Source organism: Gossypium hirsutum, chromosome D05 (assembly GCF_007990345.1).
Source record: "Gossypium hirsutum isolate 1008001.06 chromosome D05, Gossypium_hirsutum_v2.1, whole genome shotgun sequence".
Lineage (NCBI taxonomy): Eukaryota > Viridiplantae > Streptophyta > Magnoliopsida > Malvales > Malvaceae > Gossypium > Gossypium hirsutum.
Window position 1 is genome coordinate 19,904,656 of NC_053441.1, and position 17,498 is coordinate 19,922,153.

The following is a 17,498-nucleotide window of genomic DNA, read 5'->3' on the forward strand; positions in this document are numbered from 1 at the left end:
AAGCACGTAATGGGAGAATCTATTTTCGCATTACGCATCACTCGCCCAAGTGCAGAGCTTTTTGCTTTTAAAATTCCAAAGCATGGGCTCTAACCTAAGCTGGCAGGTTCCAAACATCCGATTCTGTTCCATCTTTTTCCCCAAGTTCCCTTTTCCTCTTCAAGTTCCAATAAGAAAACCTTTACTCCACTATAAAAGAAAAAAGACATGCAAAGGGTAACTAACTTTTCAACAAAAATAGTCAATTTGGTGTCCTATTTTCATTTTACGGAAAGGTTTTCAAACCTGCTGTTAATAAATATATATACAGCGGGGTTTAATTAAAGATGCCTTTAGATGCATCACATATGCATGCTTATATGCCATGGTTGATACCATGCTGCAAGGCAATTGTCAGATGGATATTGAATTGCTTTGAAGTAGACATCAGCTCACATCAACTATGGACCATGGAATCATCTTCGAAGCTTTGTTAGCGATGGTAATTTAATATTCCCTTCAGGAATCTCATTCATCAGATTTTCGCTTTTAAAGATACTCCAGCTTTTATGTAACTATGCTTAGAGAAGCGTTTAAATGTGTATAAAATTGGTTGCTTGTCTATCAGATATGGTCTTTCAAACCCATTGAGTTTCATTGCTGTGACTGATTATTATGGCGGCCTCCGGTAGTGTACAGGTTCCTCGTGTTCTTCATTTTCAGCTCATTGATGGGATGCAACTTCAGGTTTTGACTTTTGATTCTGCATGGGTTTTATTATTGTTGTAGATTAATGTTCTACAATAATTTTTCTTTTCATCCTTTGCCTTTTATGCAGATTAATGTCTCTGGATGTTCAAATAAGCGCAATGCAAGAGTTGAATTTCAGCTTAAAAACTGCACAAGAACTTGGATTCTTCACTGGGGTTTTCTTTACCTTGGGAACCGGTCAAGCCTGCACTGAAAACTTCTCATGAATATGAATTATATATTACATGGTTTCTTTGCACATCAAACAATCTCTTGACTCTTGAGATTATTATATCCTTCTACAGGAACTGGTATATCCCCAGTGGTGAAGACTCATCAGGGGCAAAAACTTACAAGCAAGGTGCACTGCAGACACCATTTGTGAAGGTGTATTTCCTTTTTTTATTTTGTGCTTCATGGTTTATTTGGATTTTACTGTTGTCGGTCAGAAAAAAGATTTCGTTTGTGATTTTAAATAATTTTAACTTGGTGAAATCGGTCTTAAACTGCAGAATGGAGACATGTATGTAGTAACTATTGAGTTGAGAGACCCCAAGATACATGCTATTGAATTTTTGTTGAAGGATGGAAGTCAAGACCGATGGTTGTTGTTTTTTCCCCTTTGGGCCATCCCTTTTTTTTGTTTTTTTTGGCTAGGCTTTTGAGGTGTTTGAAATTATATATTTTCCTTCCCAGGTTGAAACTAAATCACGGGAATTTCAGAGTTGAGGTTCCGGAATATGATGCAAGTAATCCGCTTCCATCTATACCGAAAGAGCTAATAGATCGGAAGGCATATCTAATCTGGGAAAGTAGAGGTAGACCCCAAAGCTCGCCAGAACAGCAAAAGGTGTGTTATGGTGCAAAAAGATGAATTATCTTCTCAGTCTCCTTTTAAATTTATGCATTGCTTTTCATTTGTTCAAGCCTAACAGTTCTATTCTTCATATGCTTGTTGCCATCTAACTTCCCTTTTCTTTGCAAGCTAGTGAAAATCAGTTTGAGGAAATTCATAAACATCATTAAGTTATCGAAACTAGTATATGCGTTATCATGCGTGTTCTGATTTTCCAGATACTCTCCACTCTTTATGTTACATTCAGAGTTCAGACCATAACTTGAAACCATTTTTACTATCTGAAGATATTTCTGCGACCAATACCTTGTGTTTGGAAATTTTCTCACTTCATGCAAGTACTATCATTTCCTTTCTCATTTGTAGATCATGATGGTTCTTTTCCTCCTTTGCGCTCTCAGCTATTTGCTGTTTAGCTTATAAGGCCAATGCTTGATAATAATGTAGCTTGTACTTGAGTTGGGTGCTATTTCTATAACAATCAGTATTGAGTGTTCCCGGTCTAGGTACTCATATATATCATTGTGTGCATTGTAGCAAGATTATGCGGATGCTTTAACAGAGCTGCAAAATCAGCTGCGCAAAGGAATATCCTTGAACGAGTTACAGAGCAGCTACATGAATGCAAGAACAAAAATAAAAGCCCAGGATGATGTACAGCCATCTAGGCCTGTAACACCATCATCTTACCTTAGAAGACATGATGTTGAATAGTGGTTGCAAAGGCAGTCTAAGGGGCCAAACGAGACGAAGGCTGGTCAGTCTTCTTTGGCTTTGATGGATCTTGTGGAGAAATCAGCTGGAGGAAATAACGTGGTCTCAAAGCAAAATTATATTGTTGGCATCTACGAAATAGTGGTTAGTTTCCTGCAATATTTTATTTGTTGCATGAAAGTAAACATGGTGATAGGGTTGTGTCAGCTTCTTCCACTTATTTAATTCCGTGAGGGACTTAGTTTTCCCGATCAGTCAGTCAGCTCATGTTCTTTTAGCTATTAATTGTTGAATTTATTACCTATTACATATCTACAGAAGACCGACTTCCAACATCTCTGGAACAAGTTCTTTTTTTTTTTCAGGTCCTCTCTAAAGTTTTAAGTGGTGATTATCACATATTTGTTGCTTTGAACGTCAGAGGCACTGCAATTCTTCACTGGGGAGTGTCAAAGTCATCAGCTGGTGAATGGCTGGTGAGATACTTGGTCCTTCATTTAGTAGGGAATACATGCTCATCGTGTGCACTGACACTGAAATTTTCCACCTATGGAATGCTTGCAAATCTTACTTCAACTCACTGCCTGCTTTCATCTCTAATTTTTCAGGCTCCTCCATCAGATATGTTGCCTGAAAAGTCAAAAATGGTTGTCGAAGCATGTCAGACTTATTTTACAGAAAAAACAGTAGGGGGAAGACCCTTCCAGGTAATTTACTCAAAGCAGCTTTCATGAGTTCTTGTGCTTACTAACATGTTCAATTGATTAACCCACCTGCTCCTGGAAAAAAAGTTGGTAGATGTTAATTTGCAGAAGAGGAATTTTGTCGGTACTCAATTTGTAATATGGTGCGGCGGGTCTTGGATTAAAAACAATGGGGGTAACTTCTTTGTAGCCCTACAACGTGTGCTGCCAATTCGAAAGGTAACATTATTATACTGTACAAGGTACCTTGCTTTTGCAATTGATGTATGGATATACAAACTGCCTATGCACTCTGAGAAGGTTTTTTCACATCAAAATAGTTTTCTGGTCTTCAATGAAGCAAAACTATTGGAGTAAGGCTAATATGCTTAATTTCCCCCATTTATTAAATTAGTTTGCTCAATTTCAGGGTTTTGTTTTCTCATGAAACCAGTAAAATGATACAAGAAAAAATTGTCAAGGAGCTGTTACTATTTACTGGTGTATATTTCCACTTGACATGTTTCATTACCGAAGATGCCACTGAAAATGATTTCATCCTTTAAAGCATCTGGTGGAAGGATACCTTAAACTGTGTGATCTTATGGTCTGATGATGTTATTCATAAATATTTTATTTATATGGAAATGAAACTTAAACGATGAGCAGTTGACAATTGCTACAAAAACTATTATTGGAGGCCGACTGCATTTGAACAGAATCTTTATCTAATTTGTTGGAAGAAATGAAGTAAAATTTATGGATTTGACTATTTTGTTAAGGATAAAAATGGAGTTAAGAGATGCTTATTTTTGTGACTTTGTTTTTAACTCTGATAAAATAGTTACACATTCACACTGAAAAATCAGGGGAATTATTATGCTCCTTGGTTGAGTTGTCTCATGTTAGTCATCAGTGAACTTAGGAGGCCCTTTTTTGCAGGTTAACGGATACAGTAATGGAATTGTCAAATGGTTGCTTGATGAAATATCCCAAAGAGAAAAGGAGGCTGAGAGATCCTTAATGCATAGGTAAATAAGATATGAGCCAAAGCACGTTATAAAAGAATCTAAACATATCTATCTTTTACAAGTAATATCAATTTGGAAACACTGGGACCATGTCTCTGCTTTCTTATAACATTTGAGATTTTAGGATCTATCTAATATGTCTCTTTACCTTGGTTTTGTCACTAAAATGGCTTTGATTACATGCTCAACTTTTTCAAAGGTTCAATATTGCAACGGAGTTGACAGAACGCTGTAAAGCTGAAGGAGAATTAGGGCTTGTTGGTATATTAGTCTGGATGAGGCTTATGAGATGCAGACATCTTACATGGAACAAGAACTACAATGTGAAACCTCGGTAAAAATTGCATTCTTTTTTCAAAAACTCAAATCTATGAATTTATTGTTATACAAATTTAAATGTGAAAAGTTGATCCAGAGATGTATCAAATATATTTATCTGCAGCATATGCAAGTAATATTAGCCTATTAAGCTGACATTCACTGCTATGTCTGCAGCGAAATTAGTGAAGCTCAGGACAGATTCACCAATTTACTGCAAAGAATATATTTGAACCAGCCAAATGACAGAGAAATTGTGAGGCTAATAGTGTCATTTGTTGGCCGTGGAGGTCAAGGTGATGTTGGGCAGAGAATTCGTGATGAAATACTAATGGTTCAGGTATATATAAATTATGTCCTATAGAGATGGACTCTGCTGCATCATTTTTACAAAACTAATTCTCTTGCTTGTTCATTAGAGAAATAATGATTGCGAAGGGGGCATGATGGAGGAATGGCACCAAAAATTGCACAATAATAGTAGCCCAGATGATGTGGTTATTTGTGAGGTATGTGATTAAATATCAAGCAACTGCTACTAGGTCAGATGAGGTAAATCAATTGAAGAAATGGAGTGATCTTTCATAGATACATGTCACACTAGCTAAGTCAGTCTATTACTTTTGATTGGCTAAATTTGTTTTACATAGATATAGGTTCTGTTAATGGAATGTTGTGTTCTTTTGTAACAGGCACTATTAAACTATTTGAGAGCTGGTTTTAAACTTGATGTTTATTGGAAAACATTGCATGCCCATGGTCTCACAAAGGAAAAACTTGCAAGTTATGACCGTCCGATTGTGTCAGAGCCTTGTTTCAGGATGGAAGCTAAAGAAGGTCTTATTCGTGACCTCACTATGTACTTGAAGACGTTGAAGGTATCAATCCTGTTTTGACAAAGTAATATTTTGGTGAAAATTTCCCTTTTTTGAGTTTATATTTCATTGATCACCCTCGATCTGATCAAATTTACAGAGTTCTGAGTATCTTCGAAGAGATCAAACAAATTACCATGTTCCCGCAATGTCTTTTGAATTTATCCTTCATTGATCACTATTTATTTGTATGACCTAAGTAACAAGATAGACCATACGGTATCTTTTAAGTCAATAATAACTGCAGTCTTTCTGTTGTAACATTCCTCTTTAGTTTAGTCCTTTTTATTATTTTGATGTTAATTTAGTTATATGCTGCATTAAATTTACTCTCTCTCTCTTTCTCTAAGATATGTCATAAACTGGATTTATTGTTCAAAAGTTCTTACTGTTTGCGATAACATGTGACAGGCTGTTCATTCAGGTGTAGAACTTGAATCTGCAATTGATAGTTGTTTGGCTCCCTCGTTAAACGTTAGTTGCAGCAATACCAGACAATCAGTTCTTTCAAGTTGTGCTTTTTCCATTACCTTAACTACTAATTTTGAGTTTTCACTAAATCAAATCTTGATCTTCTTACTGGTGCTCAGAATCAAGGTTTTGCAACAGCAGATAGAGTTAATGTGTATGGTGCCTGTTGGAATCCCTATAATTAAGGATAGAAATCTGATGTATTGGAATCCCTATAATTAAGGATAGAAATCTGTTGTGATCTCTTGTAAATAGAAACTAATCTCAGTTACTGATTCTTAGGAAATTAGGATATCAATTACTGATTCTTAGGGATTAGGATTTATTTCCTTTAAAATGATTATTTTTCTCTTTATAAAGCTGTAAACTAAAGCAGTAGCAATATAACAGAATTTTTCCTCTGAGTGTTTTTACATGGCATCAGGGCTATAGGATTCATTCGATCCTATTTTTTTCTCTAAATTCCCTTACTAAAAATTCCTCCCTTATAATCACCAATCATCGGCTAAATGGGAAGAACTTCTTGCAATGGTCTCAATCGGTTCTTATGGTGATTCGTGGTCGTGGCAAATTAGGGTACATCAATGGAGAAATCCCATGACCAACCATGGCTGATCCTACTTATGCCACTTGGGAACTCAACAATTCAATTGTAATGGCTTGGCTAATCAATTCGATGGAAGGCCATATAAGCCGCACCTATCTTTTTTTCAAAACTGCAAAAGACATGTGGGATGCAATCAAAGAAAACTACTCAGATCTTGGAAACGCCTCCCAAGTATTTGAAATCAAGCTTAAGTTAAAGGACATCCGACAAGGAACACTCGAGGTAACTCACTACTATAACAATTTGAAAATTTTGTGGCAAGAACTGGATATGTATTATGAGGCAGATTGGGGTGAAGGCTTAGAACACAACAGGTTTATGGTCCATCTCAACAATGAACGTCTTTATGAGTTTTTAGCAGGACTGAACCGTGAGTTAGATGAGGTCCGTGGCCGAATTCTGGGTAGATCACCTCTTCCAACGATCGGTGAAGCATTTGCAGAAGTTAGAAGAGAAGAAAAGCGTCGTCTTGTCATGATGGGAGATTCAAAGGAACCTAAACCTATGACTCCAATTTCTAATCGTCCTACTGAAACCTCTGCTCTCATCTCCAAAGGTCCACAGCCACAAAAACGTGCTGGAAATGATTCTGGATCAACAAGACCATGGTGTAGTCACTGCAATCGTGTTGGTCATACAAAAGAAAAATGCTTCAAACTCCATGGCTATCCTGAAAAAAAACAGAAGGATAATAAGACTGCCATGTTATCCTCCACTACTGCTGATGATGTTCTTGATGTTCGCTTAACCAAAACACAGCTTGAGACTCTCCATAAGATACTTGGTACTCCCACTACTCATGGATCTCTAGCAACTCAAGGTACTGCCCTCAACATTGCTTTTGAATCTAATAATCAATCTCCTTGGATACTCGATTCGGGCGCCTCTGATCACATGACAGGTGACTCCACGTTGTTTCACACCTACACTCCTTGTCATAACAAATCCCGAATCCGCATAGCTGACGGTTCTTACTCACCTGTGGCTGGAATAGGAGAAGTACAAATGACAGAGAATTTTTCTCTCGATAAAGTCCTACATGTTCTAAACTTGTCCTGTAATTTACTTTCAATTAGTAAACTTACTAAGGATGAAAAAGTTCTTGCTGAATTTTCTGCAATTGGTTGTGTGATACAGGAACAGAAATCGGGGAGGATGATTGGCACTGCTAAAGTTGATGATGGACTATATATTTGGAATAAAAACAGTACACAAGGGGGATTGGCTCTATCCACTGCAAAAGAGGACACTATTATGTTATGGCACCGTAGGTTAGGACATCCAAACTTTGTGTATTTGAAAAAACATCTTCCGCTGTTATTTCGAAATAAAAGTATTAATTCCTTGAAGTGTGAAATTTGCCAATTATCTAAACATACCCGTGTGCCATACCCATTAAAACCACATATTCAGTCCCAACCTTTTTCGTTAATCCATAGTGACCTATGGGGAGCCAGCCGAGTGAAAAATATTACAGGGGCTAGATGGTTTATAACATTCATTGATGATCATACTAGGGTCTGTTGGGTCTATCTACTCAAAGAAAAATCTGAAACACCCAAAGTATTCCAAAATTTTCACTCAATGGTTCGAACCCAATTCAACTCTACCATACATACCCTCCGTACTGACAATGGGAGAGAATACTTCAACTCTGTCTTAAGTCCATACCTTTCTGACCAAGGCATTATACACCAAAGCTCTTGTCTTGACACTCCTCAACAAAACGGGATCTCTGAGAGGAAAAATCGTCATCTTCTTGATGTGGCTCGAGCCATAATGTTCACTATGAATGTTCCAAAATACTTGTGGGGAGAAGCTGTCCTTACTGCCTGCTATCTCATAAACCGAATGCCATCAAAGATCCTCAATTTCCAAACACCTCTAAATACTCTTTTAAATGCCTTCCCTCTATTTCATGTCCCTAATCTTCCAGCCAAAATATTCGGCTGTAAAGCTTTTGTCCATAACCATCAACCAAATCAATCCAAACTTGATCCTCGAGCCCACACCTGTATCTTCATTGGATATTCCTTACACAAAAAGGCTATAAGTGTTACTCACCAACATTGCGCCGAATGTTTGTCTCTCGAGATGTTACCTTCTTTGAAAATGAACCATACTTTGCAGCATCTCATCTTCAGGGGGAGATTTTTAATGAAGATGAGACCCTTAATACTCTCCTCATTATACCGCCTGATCCTACTACTACTATCCCAAATTTAGTTGTTTCCCCTATACAGCAAGAATTTAACACCGTCCTTCCCAATGACAATACCTCCACCGAAGTACAACAGCCACTTGGTCAAGGAAAACAGCAAATACAGGTTTACTCCCGACGGAATCGTTCTCCTGAAACTGATACAGCAGTGCCAATTACATCTCCAACCGAGGACTGTTCTGAAGCAGAAGTCCCACCTCCGTCACCATCCATCTATCTTCCAATTGCAGTTCAAAAAGGTACAAGGAGCTGCACTCAACATCCTATTTCTCGGTTTGTATCTTATGGAAATTTATCTAAGTCTTACAAAGCTTTTGTGACTAATGTTGATTCTGTAAAAATTCCAAAAAATATAGAAGAGGCTCTTGAATCAGCTGAGTGGAGACAAGCCGTGATGGAAGAAATGAAGGCCCTCAAAAACAATGAAACATGGGAAGTCTCGGATCTGCCTAAAGGGAAAAAAACCGTAGGGTGCAAATGGATTTTCACTACAAAATTTAAACCCGATGGCCGTATTGACCGATACAAAGCTCGACTTGTGGCTAAGAGATTCACCCAAACTTATGGTCTCGACTACAACGAGACGTTTGCACCGGTTGCCAAGCTAAACACCGTTCGGGTCCTGCTATCTCTTGCTGCCAACCTTGATTGTCACTTGACTCAATTGGATGTAAAAAATGCTTTTCTCAACGGGGAATTAAATGAGGAGGTGTATATGGATTTCCCACCAGGGTTTGAAGAAAACAAGGACCAAGTGTGTAAGTTGAAGAAGTCCTTGTATGGGCTGAAACAATCTCCACGAGCGTGGTTCAGCCGATTTGCAAAAGCTATGACTAGCAGAAATTACATTCAAGGACAGGCAGACCACACCATGTTCTACAAGCACTCGGAAGAGGGTAAATGTTGCATCCTTATCGTTTATGTTGACGATATAATAATAACAGGAAATGACTCGAGCGAAATTTTGAGATTGAAAGAATTTCTTGGTACAGAGTTTGAACTTAAAGACTTCGGGAGTCTTAAATATTTTCTTGGTATGGAGGTAGCAAGGTCGAAAAAAGGTATCTTCATTTCCCAAAGGAAATATGTTCTTGATCTATTGTCGGAAGTTGGTTTGATGGGTAGCAAACCAGCCGAAACTCCTATGGAGTTTAACCTCAAATTGGGAACTAATGAGGATGGAGAAGAAATCGACAGGGGGAGATATCAACGTCTAGTAGGAAGGCTCATCTACCTCTCTCACACCCGTCCAGACATAGCCTTCAGTGTGAGTGTTATTAGCCAGTATATGCATGCCCCGAGGGAGAAGCACCTGGAAGCTGCATATAGAATACTAAGATACCTAAAAGGAACTCCTGGTAAAGGCCTGTACTTCAAGAAGACTATCAACCGAAGCGTGGAAGTCTACACTGATGCAGACTAGGCAGGTTCTGTTAATGATAGACGCTCTACAAGCGGCTATTGTAGTTATGTTTGGGGTAATCTCGTGACGTGGAGGAGCAAAAAACAATCTGTGGTAGCACGCAGCAGTGCAGAGGCAGAGTATCGAGCACTATCTCATGGTATATGCGAAGGAGTTTGGATACAAAGACTTATGGGAGAACTAAAAGTGCCTTTTACCAGACCTATGAAGATGTACTGTGACAACCAGGCTGCTGTCAGCATAGCACATAATCCTGTGCATCATGATCGGACCAAACATGTGGAAATAGATCGTCACTTTATAAAAGAAAAAGTACACTCAGGAGAAGTATGCATCATCTACCTACCTACTAGACAACAAGTTGCAGACATGTTAACCAAAAGTTTAAACAGAAACATGTTTGAAGAACTTAGTAGCAAGCTGGGTTTGATTAACATCTACACTCCAACTTGAGGGGGAGTGTTGGAATCCCTATAATTAAGGATAGAAATCTGATGGTATTGGAATCCCTATAATTAAGGATAGAAATCTGTTGTGATCTCTTGTAAATAAAAACTAATCTCAGTTACTGATTCTTAGGAAATTAGGATATCAATTACTGATTCTTAGGGATTAGGATTTATTTCCTTTAAAATGATTATTTTTCTCTTTATAAAGCTGTAAACTAAAGCAGTAGCAATATAACAGAATTTTTCCTCTGAGTGTTTTTACAGTGCCTTATCACTAAAGCTTCAGGTAACTAAGTAAATCAGCATTCTCTTATGGATCATAAATCTGTTTATGGACAATCATAGTATTTTGTATTATGTCAGTTTTTTCTTGAAAAATATTCTCATTTCTCACCCAAAAAAAAATTAGAAAGGAATGACTTTTTTCATTGTTGTTGTCAAATTCCAGGACTGCCTAAACTTTGTCAAAACTCATATTGGTGATGAACGCATTGGCCCTTTAATGGAGGTACTTGAAATAAGGTGGAGCTTGTTTTATCCAACTTCTAAGCTACATTTTCTGCGATTGATTTGTTGTTCTTTTTTCCATTGCAGAAATTACTGGAATCTCGCATTGAGATCCGCCCTCTTCTGCTAACACCTCATAGATTGGCTAAAGAGCTGCTATTCCTTGATCTCGCTTTGGCTTCAGCTGTTAGAACAACCATGGAAAGGGGACTTAAAGATCTTAACTTTGCAAACCCGCCAGTAAGTCCTAATATTTGCAAACCGGGAAATAAATTACCTTGAAGGCAACCAATCTATTCAAGCTTTTTTTTTTTCTTTTGTCAAATTTATGAGTCAGGAAATCATGTTCTTCATTTCCTTGGTGCTTGAAAGTTTGTGCCTGTCCACAGTCAAGAATGAAGATCTCATTTACTGTACTAAGGTATATTATCTGTTGAGCTTTATTGAAATTAACCTTTCTCCATTTTGAGGCATCGAGTTTTGGATAACAGCATTCTTATTTACTCGCCTACAACAATAACCTTCCATAATTTCTCAAGTGATGATTAAGTAATACTTGATGCTTATAATAGTCGTCAGAAATTGTTGTTTCTTTTGACCTTCATAGGACTGGTATCGTGCCTCTGAATCACACAAATCCGGTGATGCCCAGTGGGCATTACAAACAAAGGCTATTCTTGATCGACTGCAAATAATACTTTCTGACAGGGCTGTTGATCTCCAGATTAAGATCCAGCCTAGTGCTGAATATCTTGGGAAATTGCTTGGCATTGGGAAAACAACGGGTACATGATTAACGTTGAACATATTTAGTAATCAAGGTTGAGTATTATTTATTTCTCAGTCGCAGACCAGTTTACTAGTTATTTTTGTTTGTTCTGCTATCAGATTGATACTTTTTCCGAAGAATTAATAAGAGCAGGATCTGCAGCTGTTCTTTCTATGCTCATTACTCGTTTTGACCCCGTTCTTAGAAAAGTTGCAAATTTAGGATGGTAAGTTTTAAATGAAACCGAAGAGTTTGCGAATAGCATGTAGTTGGTCCAAGCCAGGTTGTGATATGCTTACTTTCGAACTGAGGTTATATGTTTCGTTTCAGCTTGTATTTTCTTTTTTCAATTAATGAGAGATTGCTTTCTATTTTATGGTCTCCTTTTTTATGGCAGTCTATGGTGTTGGCTGTCAAATATTTTCTGAGATTTGTGTTCCAACAGTTGGCAGGTTATCAGTCCAGTTGAAGTTAGTGGATTTGTATATTCAGTGAACGAGCTTATTACTGTTCAGAACAAAGTTTACCGAAAGCCAACAATTATTATTGCGAGTAGAGTAACAGGAGAGGAGGAGATTCCAGACGGAGTTGTTGCAGTTTTGACATCTGATACGCCAGATGTCCTGTCTCATGTCTCTATTAGAGCAAGAAATAGCAAGGCATGTGTCCTTCGGATAGCTTATCAGAATTTAAAGTCATTTTCAACAAAGAGTGGATATTTTCACCTTATATGAAAAGTTCAAACCTACCCGCAGTGCTTAGGTTGAGAAAGTCAACATATTAAATTTACTTGCTGCATCATGGCGCAGATATGCTTCGCCACATGCTTTGATCAAAATACTTTCAGGAATCTCAAGTCAAAGGAAGGACGTGCGGTATCTATACAACTGAAGTCCTCAAATTTGATAGTCAGGCACGCTGTTATATAACTGTTTGATCAGTGATCTTGCAGACCTCTTCACCCGTATTCTAATGATCTGTTTTTTGCTCACTTGCAGTGACATCGGTGGTTCTATCTTACCTCTAAGTTCCCTTGTTCCCTCAATTTCTCGACGAGTGAACCCTTAAAAGAAAGATCTTCTGTGGGAGATATGCTCTTTCACTCGAAGAATTCACCACTGAAACAGTAAGCTCGTTCAGTTTATTATTCTGGATAGAATGAATGACTGGTTCGCAGAATATATTTGAGCCAAACCAATGATCTTTGATTCAGGTTGGCGCCAAATCTTGTAATATAAAATTTTTAAGAGGAAGGGTGCCATCATGGATCAGGATCCCAATGTCAGTTGCAATACCATTTGGGGCATTTGAGACTGTGCTATCACTAGATGTTAATAAGGTACAGTTTATTAGTTAAGCTTTTACTTCTCTAAAAGCACTCGTTTTTTCAATTTTTTTGTTAATTATATTCCGAGGTTCTATAATCTGTGTTTCAGATGAACATGCAAGTTATTATCACTTTCTCTTATCTACACTTCATGTATTTCAGGATATATCGACCAAGATTATGTTTCTTCGTAAATTAGTAAATGGTGGCAATGTCTCCAAACTTCAAGAAATAAAAGGAGCTATTCTACAAATGAGTGTTCCTGTGTCTTTGGTAAGCCATTGGGGATTTAACGGTGTTATAGCATGGTGCTGTCAAACAGATCTTACATTATAGTTGCTTTTATAGCAATCCTAAAATTGAAGCCATCTCCAAAAAACTTTCAGATGTTTATGTATATTATATATATAGCAAGATTGATGTCGTATTTACTAATATTTCAAACTGATAGTTTTCCGTTTTTGAACTTTGTGGTAGACCACAGAACTTACGAGCAAAATGAAAAGTGCTAGAATGCCATGGCCTGATAAAGGGGGTGATGACCAATGGAACCGAGCTTGGCAAGCAATAAAGAAGGTTGGGACTTTTCTATTGGCATATAATGCATTAATCATATGCTTCCTTTCAACGAGTCACCTTTTCCCACCATATTCAGGTTTGGGCTTCCAAGTGGAATGAAAGAGCATATATTAGTTGTAAGAAAGCTAAACTTAATCATGAGGATCTTCGCATGGCAGTACTGATTCAAGAAGTCATTTGAGGCGATTATGCTTTTGTTATTCATACAAAAAACCCATTATCAGGGGACACCTCAGAAATATATGCAGAGGTAAGCCTCTCTCTTTTGATTTTATATGAATTTATGGTCTAAGAAACATGTTTCATCTATCTTCTTGGGTTTAAAATAGATTGTGAAAGGCTTGGGAGAGACATTGGTGGGTGCATATCCCGGACGCGCTATGAGCTTCATTGCGAAAAAGAACAACCTAAAATCTCCTATTGTAAGGCAGTTTTTTTTTCCCATCCACCGCTAGTCAATCACTTAGTTCTGGATAAACGTACCTGATTGATATGCAAAATTCACTTTTGTTTCTAAGTTCCTAAATCAGAATCTCAGAATGCTAAAGTCAAAGAAAAATTGTAATGAACTCCCAGGTTACTTGTTATGCAAGCAAGAAAATAGGGCTCTACTGTAAGCCAACTATCATCTTTCGTTCCGACTCAAATGGTGAAGATCTCGGGGGATACGCAGGAGCTGGGCTTTATGACAGGTTTGATTCTGAAATCTTAAATTTTGGACAGCATTTTCCAAACAATAATAGGATTACAAGTGGTTCATGATCAATGCTAAAGAGTCACCTTCTTATGCCGAACAATTCAAAAAAATCCAACCATGTTATCCAAATGGCTGATCAACAGCAAGATGCTATATTATTGATTAGTAGCTCATCAAGGTTTAGTTTTGGTATATATCTTCATTTAGAAGTAGAAAAAGAACTCTTGATCTGCATTTCTTGAATATTTTCAGTGTACTTATGGATGAAGAAGAAAGCATGGTTTTGGATTATTCCAATGATCCAATGATGGTTAACAAAGCATTCCAGACCTCAATCTTGTCAAAAGTTGCAGAGGCAGGGAAAATTATAGAAACCCTGTATGGATGTCCACAGGATATTGAAGGAGTAGTGAAAGATGGGATGATATATGTTGTTCAGGCAAGACCACAAGTCTGATATGTTCCTTGGCATTTGAACAAATATATATATGTAAATTCCTTCAGCTTCTGTTATAGACATTGAACTTTAGAATATCCAATTTTAATGTCATGAAATGTAATTAAATTGTGAAAAATTGAACGTCAATAATGACAATGTATCTCAAAGAAAAATAAAGAACAAACAGATTTTTACGTGAAAACCCTTTCAGGAAAAGCAAGAAGATAATTTAGTATGCCGAATTCGAATGATTACAAGAGCTATAGACTATGCCTATTTATAGGCTTGTAAAAGCATATTCTAATAGAATGAGTAAGGTAAGGATGAAACAATTTATTTTAATCAATATCAAATAGATAAAGTGTAATAAGGTTGAAAAACATTATTCTAAAATAAAATAAAAGAAGTGTAGTTCTATATTCATTTTATTTTTAGCAGAGTATTTAATTTTAATAATGGTTCAAGTCACTCAATTCTAACACAAACAAGGATATCACTACTTGCTCCTTGATTTGTTCAACAACTTCTAAATGCATTGAAATTTTCCATTTTTATCAGTACAGAAATATAGGGGTTAAAGTACCTAGAAGGTCCTTGTATTATAGGGACTAGATCAAATTAGTCCCTATATTATTAAAAATAATTAAATAAGTTCAAATTGTAACAAAGTTAACATTATAAAAAATGTCTTGAGATTTTTGTTTTCAATTGCAATTCAATTCTAAACAAAATGATTTTATTTATTGAACCATAAAAATTTTAAAAATATTATTTTTAAACCGTAAATGTTAACTCTATTCCAATTTGGTCTTTTTTAATTATTTTTAACAATACATTAACTAAATTGGTCCATTGAATAGTAGAGGGACTAATTTTATTATGTCCCTATATTTCTTAGCTTGATGGTATAATATCTTTTGTTAGCCTCTGATAAAATCAATAATTCAATTTAATTCTTTTTAGTCATTAAGTAAACACAGCTTTTTTTTCCTCTTCCAAAAATTATTAATTCAATTTTAAGTCATTTTAACCCAAATTTTCTAGCTTTGACTCTTAAATTTTTTTATTTCATCTTGTCATTAAAATAAAATTGATAATTTCACTCGTGATTGCTATATTAATGAAAAACTCGATACCATCAAACACGATACGATAAAAAAATTTAAAATACAATACGTTTGTTTGAAAATATATAAGCAAAACCATGTATAGTATATAGAAATCTTTCCATTTTCATCCTAAAAATAGAAATGACATATTAGTCACGATACAACAAAAAAATACAACTAAAGAAAACAAATATGATACTAATATCAAAATTTATGATATAAATTATACAAATACAAAGAAATTTTAGGAGCTTTCACTTTCTTTCTTGTCAAATCATGTCAAGAAAACATTCCACGAACTGTGGTAAAAAAGTCGTGGGTGTATATATTGGTAAGTCACTTTTGCTTGAATATTTACTACTTTCCATGTGGATGGGACTGTTTACTTTGCAGTCCACTTTCAGCTATATTAAAAACAGTCCAACCAATCAACGAATAAACAAAAAGAGAGAAGAAAGTCATCATCGAAGAAAAGAATATTCGCATGTTTTAGCTCTGATTTGGTCAATTTCTCAAGTCGTCTCTTGAAGTGTTAATCTTTGGCTATCTCAAATGTTTGGTACTTATTTTCCCCGGATTTGTTGAGATATTGAGAACAATAAACCAAAATCATAGGATTGTTTTTCGCACAACAGGTGTAACTTCCTTTGCTTGGGTCGCCCTCGAACGGCATTTTTGTGGCGCGTGCAAGCAATAGCTAAAGCGTAGAGTTTAGATGTGAATGTTCTTAGCCAATGTCACCTTCTATGGTTAAATCACTTACGGCATTTTCATAATTAATTGAGTTCGAACGGTCCTTTTTTCTCCATTTTGGATTTTCACGATAGCTTTTATAGTTGGCACTTTTCTCCCACTAACTTAAAAAATTAATTTTAATTATTCATTTAATTATTCATCTTTTTTAATTATTAATTTTGTATTTTTTAAATCACCAAAAAATAATAAAAAATTAATGTTAGTTAACTTTATTAGTATGACATCCACGTGGATGATATGTTAGTATTTAATTAATTTTTTTAAATTTTAAAAATTATATCTACTTCGGTTAATACAACTTAGGTTAATATGTAGAGTGAATTATGTGAACTTGACAATTTATATCTACTTAATATCTTTTTTCGTTTTACTTATTTAATACAAATTTGAATACCTCGCTATATATTAACTCATACAACTAAAACTCAATGATAAAGTTAAGATTATTTTGAATATAACCTTAAAAGAAATTACTCTAGTTGTTACTTCTCTATAAGAAAATTAAAATTTAAAGTTTAAATCCACATTTTAGTTTCTTTCAAAAATAAATATATATTGTAGATTAGCAGCTAATTTTAATCTCTCAATAAAAAAGAAGATAGGAAAATATTTGATAAAATTTTTCATACTATGAGTCTAATGAAATGTGATTCTTTAGAATGTAATTATCGAAAAAAAATACTTTATAACGTTTAATATACATTAAAAGAATTGATAAAATCTTAGAAAAGTTACGATAATTTACGAATTTACTCTTATTAAATAAAATATAATATTCATATATTTATTTTTTATAATAGGCATTATTCCTAACAAATATTTGGATTGATTTAATTTTTTTTAATTTATAATTTTAATCGAAAGTAAAATTTGTTTCAAATTTGTCTTGCATATATTTTTTAAATATAATAATGCATATATATAATTAAGTATATATA

General features: G+C 35.5%; 1 pseudogene; it reads left to right on the forward strand.

Moving 5' to 3' along the window:
• The first annotated feature begins 352 nt into the window (after positions 1-352).
• LOC107902600 (alpha-glucan water dikinase 2-like) lies at positions 353-14,759 on the forward strand (annotated as a pseudogene).
• Positions 14,760-17,498: the final 2,739 nt, after the last annotated feature.